This window comes from Amblyomma americanum, chromosome 1 (assembly GCF_052857255.1).
Source record: "Amblyomma americanum isolate KBUSLIRL-KWMA chromosome 1, ASM5285725v1, whole genome shotgun sequence".
NCBI classification, from domain to species: Eukaryota; Metazoa; Arthropoda; class Arachnida; order Ixodida; family Ixodidae; genus Amblyomma; species Amblyomma americanum.
Genome location: NC_135497.1, coordinates 222,897,062 through 222,906,006, shown reverse-complemented (window position 1 = coordinate 222,906,006; position 8,945 = coordinate 222,897,062). Strand labels below are relative to the sequence as shown.

Sequence of the window (8,945 nt, the reverse complement as noted above, 5' to 3'; positions counted from 1 at the left end):
TGTCGCAGAAAAGCCGGTGTCGTCGGCGTCTTTGGCCGTGAGCGAAAAATGGCGCATCTCGGTGGACACCTGGACCGCGCCGTAAGGGAATGTATTTTCCGTGTCCAGCGAGAATTGCGAGACAGGCGTCATTTCCGTTCCTTAAAACCAATTTTCATCTCAATTTCCAGCAAGCCGCCGCCTGCAATCTAACGGCCGCGGTACCCCACAAGTGAGGGAAATTCGCTCGCGCATCGAGCGCCTCGCCCAGAGAGGATGTGCCGTGCGTGCACAGTGGGTGCCCGGTCACTGCGGCATCGCAGGCAACGAAGAAGCTGACGACCTCGCGACCGCTGCACACCAACTAACTGGGCTTACCTGTGTCCTCCGCGGTTGTTCTTTCCATTGGCGCTTCTTTGCTTGGACGAAGCGACAGGAGTGTGCGCTTCCTTCCTTCCTTCCTTCCTTCCTTCCTTCCTTCCTTCCTTCCTTCCTTCCTTCCTTCCTTCCTTCCTTCCTTCCTTCCTTCCTTCCTTCCTTCCTTCCTTCCTTCCTTCCTTCCTTCCTTCCTTCCTTCCTTCCTTCCTGCCAGCGATCTGCCCCTTGCGCTGGAGGACGTGCGTGCGGCCATCCACGACCACCTCCGAAAGCAGCACCCCGACCCACGCATCGCAGGAGGTGAGCGCATCGACAGTGTCACCGGCTGTCGCGCACTTACACGGCCACAACGTGCAATGATCCTCCGCGCGGGCATTGGCTGCGTGTGGCCCGGGGAACGACGGGTGCGTCACGGAATCGCGACGAGTGATGCGTGTGACGGATGCGGTGCAGTGGAAACACTAAAACACCTGCTCCTTCACTGTGCCGCGTTCGTCGATGCTCGTCGCGATATGCTCGCGGCCTATAGAACGCAGGGCATACTACCAGACTCCATCAAGACGCTATTGTGGTCGCAGGGCAGTGCGCGCACTCGTGAGAGAACTTTGGTGAGCCTCTGTGCATTCCTCGAACACACGGGCTTGACGTCCCGTCTGTTCTCCGTCAGGTAGTTACACGCAATGATCGAACGCTCCGCGAGTTCTACCTTGAACTATTAATAACTGGACGCCCCACTACAGTTGTAGACAACACAGTGCTATGCGCGTGTGATTTAATTTTTCTAAAATGAACTAATCACGCGCATAACCTGGACACATTTCTTATTGTGTAAATAGTTTGTACATATTACTTCTCCCCCTATCCTCTCTTCCTATCCCCTCACCTCTTTCATTTCATTTCTCCATTCTGCCTGCTATCCTTTATTTCCGCTGCCCCAGCTCAGGTGCTTCAGTATCGTTGGCAGATGCCGGGGCTAGCAAGTGAGTGAGTGAATAAACTTTATTGCTCTAATAAAGGAGTCTTGCTGCTTGCCCGAAGATTGCCGGTGTCTTCCAGGCTGAGCGTGGTTGGCGCCCCTATTCCAAGGCACCACTGTCCCTGGCCATCCGGCATGCGTGGCTCACTAGGTCTCTTTGGACCTTGAGCTGGCTGCTGGTTAGCCTGTCCTCCCACTGCTCCGCATTTGGCTCTTTGTTACCTCTGAAAGCTACTTTGTGTATGCATTCCCATGTGATATGATACAGCGTGGGGGTTGCCCTGCACCACGGACATGTATCCCTATACTGCTCCGGATACATCTTATGTAGAATGTGAAGGCTGTGGAAGGCTCCTGTTTGGAGTCTTCTCTAACATGTCGCTTCATATTGTGTTAGCAGAGGATGTGGCTGGGGATATTTGCGTTTTCTGTCTTTGATGAGGTTGAGGATAGCTGCGTACGTGAGCTCTACCGTTATCTCCAGGCCGTTCGAGGCGTTTGACGCACCAGCTCGGATAGTAAGCTCGCGAGCTAGCTTGTCCGCCTTCAGATTGCCTTCGACTCCGGCGTGTCCTGGTACCCAGTAGATCCTATGTTGGATCTTTTCGTTGGTTCGCTGCGTTTTCAAGAGAATCCTTAGTGCTTTGTTGTTGATTCTTCCTACCATGTAGCGTCTGCACGCTTCTTGGGAATCTGTTATGATTGTGAGAGATTTGTTGGTGCAATAACCCTCGGCTGCCGCTAGAGCTACGGCGACCTCCTCTGCCTCAATTATCGTCCCATCTCTCGTGGATGCGCCGCTGATGAGGCCACCCTCTTTTGTTGTGACAACCGATACCGTTTTCTTGATGCTTTGGCTACGAGTCCACGGGTACAGAGCGACGTCAGTGTAGACTACCTTATCTTGTGTGGCTATCTTCGCCTCTACATATTCAGCCCTTGCCTGTCTTCTGGCTGCGTGTAGATTTGGATCTATATTCCTGGGTATAGGGCTAACCTGGTAGGTTCGACGTATTTCGTCTGGGATGTTTGCCGATCTGTCCTCTATGTCCAGGACCCCCTTATAGTTCAGCCTTCTTAGGAGGGCCCTCCCTGTTGCCGAGTTCCTTAGCCTTTGTATCTGTGACATGACTTGTGCCCTGCTTAACTCGTCGAACGTGTTGTGCAGCCCTAGCTCTGCCAGCTTGTCGTTCGACGTGTTTCTGGGTAAGCCCAAAGCTGTCTTGTAGGCTCCTTTGATTAGGACCTCTGCCTGATTTTCTTCACTTTTCAGCATGCTGTGATATGGAAGTGAGTAAGTTATTCTACTGATGACTAGGCTGTTCACCAGCTTTAGCGTGTCGCCTTCCATGCCGTATCTTCTGGATGATACTCTGGTTATCATACGGCAAACTTGTTCCGTTGACTTTTTAAGGAGGCCAATCGTGTGGTTGCATTTGCTGTTGCTCTGTGGCCACATGCCTAAAACTCGAATGATCTCCCTTTCCGGGATGATCTTGCCCTCGAGCTTTATCTCTATTCTTGCATCCGTCGGCTTCTTTCCTATCCTAAGGATTTCCAATTTTTCAGTTGAGCAGGCTAAACCCATTTTCTTGATATATTGCTCAACACAAGTCGCTGCTTCTTGCATTTGTTGTTCCATCTGCCCCAGAGATCCCTGGTTCGACCATACAGTTATGTTGTCCGCATATATGGCATGTCTTATGCCTGGGATGCTTTCCAATTTTCTTGCCAGGCCAATCATGGTTAGGTTGAAAAGGATTGCTGATATGACCGAGCCCTGCGGCTTGCCTTTGTTTGGAGTGTCTATGGTCTCGCTTCTTATATCTCCCAAGCCCACTGTGGCCGTTCTTCCTGTCAAGAAAGATCTTACGTAGTCGTGGACTCTCTTCCCGCAGTTGGTGTTGTTGATGCCTTCCATTATAGCCGCATGGCTGACATTGGAGAAAGCCCCTTTGATGTGGATTGTCATAATTAGATTTTCTCCTTGTTGCGGGGCATTGGCAATGACCTCGTGTTTGAGTTGTAGCAGGATGTCCTGCGTTGACAGGTTTGCCCTGAACCCAAACATGCTATGAGGATACAGCTCGTTATCCTCTAGATAGTTTTGAATTCTTTTGGTCACAATTCTTTCGTAGAGCTTGCCGAGGCAAGATGTGAGTGAGATGGGCCTCAGGTTCTCTATGTGTAATTTCTTCCCAGGCTTTGGAATCATTACAACCATAGAGTGCTTCCATTCCTTGGGCACCAGTGCTGCCTCCCATTGCTTGTTTAGGTAGGTAGTGAACTTCACGATTGCCTCATCACCCAGGTTGCGGATTAGAGAGTTCTTAACTTTGTCTTCTCCAGCTGCCGTGTTTCTTTTGATGGACCTAATTACAGCGTAGACCTCTTCTCTGGTGATTGACCTGTCTAGCTCCGGGTTTTCTCTGCTCTTATAGCTCTCTTGATAGGCCGCGGGTTTGTCTTGACCATAGCACTTGGTGCTGACTGCTTTAAGCAGCCCTTCATCTGTTCCTGCGTGCTGGTGGACAAGCCGGTGAATGACTTTGCTGCATTCCGTCTTTGTTTTGGTGGGATCCATTAGGCTCTTTACAATCCTCCACGTTTTAGCCGTGCTCAACATGCCGTTAAGTGAGTTGCTGAATTGCTCCCAATGTTGTCTTGCTAGCTGCATCGCGTAGTCCTCCGCCTTTGCTGTAATTTCGGCGATCCTCTTCTTTAACTTCTTATTCCACTTTTGCTTTTTCCATCTTTTCATGAGGCCTCGTCTTGCCTCCCACATCTTAATTAGTCCCGAATCTATCTCTGGTGCAGTCTGATCTATCTATTTCCTTTGTATACAGCTCTTGCGCTTGACTTAGTTAGCTGTTGGGTCCACTCCTCGATTGAGGTGATCTCCCCTTTGATCTGTTGACATTTCTTGCGGAAATTATCCCAATCCGTGATTTTGGCCACGCCAATTTTTCTTTTGAAATGCTTGGCCTCTATTGTGGTCTTGATTATGTGGTGATCGCTGCCCAGGTTCTCTAAGAGATTATTTGTCCACTCTGCCTGCGTTCCTCGGAGGAAGGTCAAGTCTGGGCATGTGTCTACACTGACGCTATTTCCGATGCGGGTGGGTTGATTTTCGTTTGCGAGGAGGGTGCACCCTATGAGCTCCGCCGCTTCGTTTACTCTTACACCTTTCCTTTCTCCAATTTGGTATCCCCACTTTGGATCCCTCGAATTGAAGTCTCCAGCTATGATGAGGATGTTATCCTTTGCCATCTTGCTTATCCCTTTGAAGAGTTTGCTGAAATCTTCATCCTTCTGGCTTGGGGGGCTGTATAAGTTGACGACGAAAGTGCTTTTTGCCTTCAGCTTGCGTTTCGGTATTACTTATGTTATCGTGTGTTCGATTTTTGTGTCCGGAATCTCTCCGTGATCTATTGTAATTAGCTTCTTATTAATGAGGGTTGCTATTCTGCCGTTCTCTTGGCATGTGTAACTCTTGAGTGCCGGTGTAGTTTTTATTTCCTGCAGTAGGATTAAATCTGGCGGCGTTCCCTGTGTATAAATGAATTGCTGCAGGAGTCCTTGTTTCTTTTTGAAGCCTCTACAGTTCCACTGCCAAACGTTTAATTGGTTTTGTCCAGCCAGGATAGCTCATTGGGGGTGTTGCTTGAGTTTTCGGTGCCTAATCTTCTTTCGTTGTATAGCCTATCCCTGGCTTCACGCGTTATTTTCTGTGTGTTTTGATTTTTTATGTAGCTCCGGATGTATTGTATATCCTGATCGCGAGCTGCCTGTTTTAGCATTAGCTGCTCTATTTGTTTGTTCTGTTGTTCTTGTACCTGCTTGAATTGCTGCATAGCCTGTATTAGCGGTTTTAGCTGTTCTGCTATGCTGGGTCCTTTGGATTGTTGGCGTCTATGTCCTGGGACCGGGGCTGATTTAGGGGGGCTGCCTTCTCTTAGCATCTGTACCTCCCTTCTAAGCTCTTCCACCTCTCTTAGTAGCTGCCTGTTAATCATTTCTAGTTCCCTATCTTTTATCGCCTGCGGAGACAGTGATTTAGGAGGACCCGCTTCCCAGCTCACCTTGGTTCCGCTGTTCTTCTTTTGCTGTGGTGCTGCTCCTTGTTTTTCCGGCTGCTTCCCCAGGGGTGGATATGAGTCATCTCTCTTCTCTCCTCGGGGTTCGCCCTTGGTTCCTTCCTGGTGGCCCTTGCTTCTGCTTCTGGATCTTTCGTCGCAGCTGCTTTCGTTGTGGTCTTCTCTTTCCGAGCTGAACCATCTTGGTCTTCGGTTACGACTCCGACTTCTTCTCGGTTGTCCCATGGCTCTTCTGTTGCTGATATGTTGCCGACCGCTCAGCTCCTCTTTGGTTTTCAGTCGTTTCTTGCAGTCGCTGCTGCCTGTGAGGTGGGCTTCTCCGCATATCATGCACTTGATCTGGCATTCGTGTTCTGCCGCCGGGTTCCTGGCTCCGCATTGCCTGCAGGTTCTTGCTTCTGGCATGGGGCAGAAGTCAGAGCGGTGTCCTTGCTGGCCGCAGACGAAGCAGCATTGTCTAGTTGGTCTGTACGGGTATGTCTTATGCTCCACGGTATCGAGTGCCACCCATTTTGGTATAAAGGGTCCGTCGAAAGTGATGAGAGCTGTTCGGCTTCTTCCCAGAATTCTTGCTGCTAGGATTTCCACTCCTTTGGTCTGGACTCGGAGATTTTCTTCCAGTTCTTCCGGCGTAAGGCCTATTGGAAGGCCGTGAATCACTGCTCTTTTGACTTCCTCCGGCATTGCCACCTATGTCTGAACTTCGTACCTTGTTCCTTCGAAGGTCAGCTGGTTGATCTTCCTAATGTTGTCTGCTGTCTCTTCTTCCGCTGCACTGGCTATGATGATGTTAGATCCTGGTCTCAGCCCGGTCAGAATTAAAGCTTCCTCTTCTAATCTTCCCGCCGCCTGCCTCATAAATGGCCTGTGCGATTTGATGCGGATATTTATCTCCCACCTTGAGTCCACCATGCGGTCTCATTATGATCTTGACATGCTGCCGCGGGAGCGGCGGTAGCGCTTGCCTAGGCCGCCGCTGCTCTTTCGCCAGATGTTCCTGTTGCGCCGCAGGTGTTGCTGCATGGCCCCGGCGCCGGGGCTAGCAAAAATCTTTTCCTTCCTTCCTTTTTGAGAGATACCCGCCGCGGTGGCTCAGTGGTTAGAGCGCTCGACTACTGATCCGGAGTTCCCGGGTTCGAACCCGACCGCGGCGGCTGCGTTTTTATGGAGGAAAAACGCTAAGGCGCCCGTGTGCTGTGCGATGTCAGTGCACGTTAAAGATCCCCAGGTGGTCGAAATTATTCCGGAGCCCTCCACTACGGCACCTCTCTCTTCCTTTCTTCTTTCACTCCCTCCTTTACCCTTCCCTTACGGCGTGGTTCAGGTGTCCAACGATATATGAGACAGATACTGCGCCTTTTCCTTTCCCCCGAAAACCAATTATTATTATTATTATTATTTTTGAGAGATAAAAAAAGCTGTTTTTGAGGAAAGTAAATGGCGCAGTAACTCTCTCACTTCTCAAGGCACACCTCAACCACGCCGTGAGAGAAAGGATAGGCGGTGGAACGTCGCCGTGTACAGCGGTGAGAAAGAAAAGCTCAGACAGGAGGGCAGCGTCGTGCCCAGCAAGTAAAATCAAAAGCTGGAGGAAAGATACATTTTTTTTTGTATTTACATTTTACACTACTGTTTATTTCAATTAACAGTTTAGTGCAACACCTTGAGGCCAGCGATTATGATTGCAGTGCCCGAGCGTTCGTTGTAGATTTCAAGGAAATTCTGCCTAAATATGTTAGCTGGATCAGCAGACTTTTTAGCGCCGAGTACTAAGATATACCGTACAAAACTGCGGGTATGACGGCGTCTTTGTGCGGTTTGTTCGTCACGTTCTCTTGTGCTCTGTACAAAGTGCAGAAGTAGTCCTCATAACAACAATAATAATAATAATAATTAATAATAAATAAATAAATAAAGAGAGGTGTATTACTCCGAGCTGTTCTGTGGCCGCGTGCTCTAACCAGAGGTGGGCAAATGCCCTCATTTTTACTTTTCCTGCCTCACACTCAAATTTGAGCCCATGGCCGTCCCTAACCCTCATCCTCAAGTCCAAAAATTTGCTGGCCTTCCCTCGCACTCACATCATCGGCATTCCCTCACCTTCTCCTTCACTATCAGTCGTTTTAAATCTCGAGTTATTTTTTGATGTCAGCAACTTCTGGCTAACGTTATTACTGAGTAATAAACATATGACAAGCCCTCAAGGCACTACTGGACGAAAGCCTACATGCTTGTACTGTTGTGCGTGTACTAACGCGATGAAAAGAATTGCGAACAGAGCGGTGCCTAGGCGCTCCGCTGTATGAATTTCTTTTGATCGCGCTTTTACCTGGGTGGCACGAAAATGATATGTTAGAGTCATCCTAGAATGACTCACGGACGACTCTAGCGTCTTCTTCCTGCCACCGAAGTAAAACCGCAATGAAAAGAAATGCGAATAGTGGAGCGCCTAGGCCCCGCTCTGTTCGCATTTCTTTCCATCTCACCTGTACGTGTGTGTAGTGTTGTTTGAGCTAATACGTGAGACAGAACCGAGACAGTTACTGGTTGAGTCCCAAAATATCACTCTGTCTTTACTACTGGAGCGCACTGCATGCATGCATGTGCCCTGCACTTATAACATTTCATTGTTATCTTTATGCACTGATCATATGAGACAGCGCATTGTTGTGTCTACAAAAACTAATGCACGCCAAGAATATTTAGAAAACAATGCAGTAGCGTTTACCAAGCCAATTACAATAAGTGCTAAATACAGAATAGACTCACAACAAGGAAAGTTTGTAGGTCGCTTAAATTACCCTTACCCGATGACATTGCGATAGCACTGGGTCTTCTGAATTTCACTGCTTCTAACCTCCCGCCGTTTTGTGCGGTGTGCGGCATGCTCGTATGACGACGCTTCCACGCGCGCTGATTAAAGGGGATGAAGACGGCACTTTCAAACTACAGCATGGGAGACTGGCAGTGTAACGCGCGTGAACGCGGGTACGTGACGAAGACGACGGCATCGCAAGAACCAGACATGCAGAAGGGTGGCTGCACGCCTTCTTTTAACATTTCTGCAGAACACGGATCTTGTTTTTAAATGGTGACAGCAGGCACGGGCTATGGCCTACTGTGATTGAATGTGTGCGTAGATGGTGTCTTCCGGAGTGGACTACTTTATACTGTGAGTGAATGTGTGTATGGAGTGTGGCACTACAATGGCCTATGTTCTACTGTGACTGAATATGTGCATAGATGGTGACTTCTGGAGTGGACTGTGCTGTGAACTGTATGGATTGATTTTGTGCATAGATGGTGACTGCGGGAGAGAATGTGTGCTATTATAAGAGACTGTGCGCTTAGCGGGGTAGATGCGGCATTGTTAATATCGAAGGGACGCTGCGGTGGAGCAATTGCCGGCAGACAAAGCAAGGCTAGCCCCACCTGTAGCATTCAACACCTCAACCTCAACCTCGCAAGCACAGCTTGAGATCTTGGGAGTTTGTTCAGGCAGGGTGTTAAGATTT

At 49.2% G+C, this 8,945-nt stretch overlaps 1 non-coding gene across 1 annotated transcript; it reads left to right on the top strand.

Annotated features, from left to right (window-relative positions):
* Positions 1-6,511: 6,511 nt before the first annotated feature.
* Positions 6,512-6,583, top strand: TRNAS-ACU (transfer RNA serine (anticodon ACU)). The gene has a single exon. It is a non-coding gene; the product is annotated as a tRNA-Ser (tRNA).
* Positions 6,584-8,945: the final 2,362 nt, after the last annotated feature.